Source organism: Oryzias melastigma, linkage group LG18 (assembly GCF_002922805.2).
Source record: "Oryzias melastigma strain HK-1 linkage group LG18, ASM292280v2, whole genome shotgun sequence".
NCBI lineage: Eukaryota > Metazoa > Chordata > Actinopteri > Beloniformes > Adrianichthyidae > Oryzias > Oryzias melastigma.
Window position 1 is genome coordinate 18,508,825 of NC_050529.1, and position 2,750 is coordinate 18,511,574.

At 37.3% G+C, this 2,750-nt stretch overlaps 1 long non-coding RNA gene across 1 annotated transcript in view; it reads left to right on the plus strand.

Moving 5' to 3' along the window:
• Window positions 1-1,210, plus strand: part of LOC112156178 — a 7,717-nt gene extending 6,507 nt beyond the window's left edge. Inside the window, exon 3 of the long non-coding RNA XR_002920929.2 lies at window positions 486-1,210. This is a non-coding gene — a long non-coding RNA (uncharacterized LOC112156178). The remainder of the gene's footprint in view (window positions 1-485) is intronic.
• The last annotated feature ends 1,540 nt before the right edge of the window (window positions 1,211-2,750 follow it).

Sequence of the window (2,750 nt, forward strand, 5' to 3'; positions counted from 1 at the left end):
GAGCAAAAAAAATCTAGATTTATAGCAAAGAGTGAACATTTTACTAAATTTTAGCCCCAAATCCTAAATGTATCTGAATTTATTTAAATATATTAATAAAAAAAATCATGCATGGTCATATAAGGTAATTTTAAGAGGTTTTATAAATTATATTTGCTCTTGGTTGCTTTGATCATCCTGTCCAAACATACTTTCCTTTATTATTTAGAGATTGAAACAAGTTGGTCCAATCGGATTGTCTTGTCCTGCTGGAGCTCTTAAGCTGCTCACAGCCCCGCATGGACACTAGGGGGCGTTTGAGTTTTTCTTTTCATGCTCCAAACAACAAATGCCATATTGTATTCTACCTGCTTCTAAAACACTTTACATTCTGATGATCTGTCTCATTACAAGTTCCTCCCAGCGTGTTGTTACACAATCACAGTGCAATAATGAAACCTCTTTCTCGGGTTCTCATTTTGCTTCTCTCCCTTCCTTCCTTCCAGCCCAGAAATCAAGTGAGAACTCCACCCACGTCCTGCTCAGCCCTCAGACCCTGATTAGCTTCCTGCTGCTGGGTTTGACTGTCACTCTGTCTGGCAGTGTCTACATATGGATCCTCAGATACGTGTGCATTGGATGTTGCCAACCGGTTGCGGTGGGCCCAGAATCGGAGGCGTTAGCGGTGATGGTGTGAACCCTTCGGCCCCCGGAGGGGTGCAATATCGCCACCTTTACCATCCCACAAGCAAGATTATCTTTTTTTTACACCTGTGAACTGCAGAGCTCAGCTTTTGTATAACCAAGTGTTTGATGTGTCACTGCTGTCAGCACAGATTTTACCACAAGATAGGCTGACGAGTGTGACTGGGACAAAAGTGGACAGAAAGATCCCTGATTTGAAAAGGGTGTTTGGTTTTATCAATGTGTGGCAAAGAGAAAAGATGCAATGGGTTTCATTTTGGACTGTCCCCTTTGGCGTTGGGAGTGGGGGGTACCCACAAGACAGCCTTCGGAACTTTTTTTTTCAATGATTTTTTTATTTTTGGGGTCCACAGCAGATATTAAATTTTGTCCACATTGGTCATGGGAGGGATAACACGTCAGCATAAGGGTGGGGTCATCTGGACCCTCCAGGATAGCACAAGCGTTACACCGAACAATTCGTTTTGGTCCTATGTGATTTCATGTTTTCTGTGCTACCCAATATAAAAGGTGGTTTCCTAATTGATCATCCATTTCAACATAATTTTAGACCACATTTGATCAATCTCTAATACTTAAACCAAACCCGAGGGTCGGTTTTCATACTTGATAGCAAGCAGGCATCGCATTGACTGCATCGCGTCTGTACTGCAATTGTGCGGTCTAGTTGATACTAAGTTGGCCAGTTTAATTTGTGAGCGTGATTACGCGATTCTGTCCATTATTTAAATGGTTTGGTATTGTATTTACAGTGATATTTAGGGATCTTTGAGCTTTTGTTTATATATATATATAAATTATATGTATGAAACATATACATATATGAATATATAAAACATATATGTATTTATATATACAGTATATATATATATATATATATATATATATATATATATATATATATATATAGCATATATATATATATTTGTAACATATGTACATATATGTATATGTTTTATATGTTTATGAAGTTTTAGTTTTATGAGGATGCTTACATCTATATAAATAAGCTTGTGGTTAATTATTTAGGTGGTACATTATGCTTTTTTTTTGTATTTTAAAAGCCTCAACATATCAAATAACTATCCTTTAAAAAAATGTTTAATCAAATGATTTGCCACCTGCTTCATGTCTTAACTGAATATAGCTAATGCTATAGTTGCACTAGAAAGTAAATATGCTGTAAAAATGTTGTGATTTTCTTTGGAAATGAGTTAGAATGTCTAACACCTGTATTTTATTTAGAATACAGTACTTGCAGCCTTGTTTTTGAAATCCAGGGATGAGGAAACTGCAATAATCTGGATGGAGTTTGCTCCACCATCACGTACCCTTATCCCCAGAAATATGTTCAGAATAAGTTATGTTATACGCACTCGATTGGACTATGGGCGTAAAATTCAAATTGCTGATGATGTCATCAGCTTGCGTCTCATTTCGCAGCAATCGGGGCAAATGCTCCAATGGTCTTGAGACCAATGCAATCCAAATGATTACAAATGCTATAAAGTATAAACTGACCCTTACTAAAACTTTACTGAAATTCCAGAAATAGAAAGACACAATTTCGCAATTGCGTTGTTTCCATTAAATCATAATTATGCGAATAAACACAAACCAACTCACACGATTAATCATTCAAAAACACAGCGACTGAATACTTTGATTTACAGCAAATTTCTGACTTGACACTAAAGGTGATCATCCTCTATCAGCAGAGACGGCGCCGTCTTAAGTAATTTTGGAAAATCATGATTGGCGATTTTACAGAGGAGCTGTGGATCCAACAAATCCGCATGACACGCTTAACTTTTGAGGAGCTGTGTGACGCTGTTGAACCCCTTGTGGCACCTGCTGTGCAATTGCTGGTCATGTGACTCATTTCATTTGAAAAAAGTGTTTCAGTTGCAATTTGGCAAAATATGTACATGTAGATACACCTTAAAAACCACCTACTCCAAGTGCGTGTTTCCAGTAGGCAACTTAGTACTGCAAATCCAATTTACGCAATTTGATAGTCCATGGAAAGTGTCTACATTCATTAGTGATAGAATGAAGATCTCCTG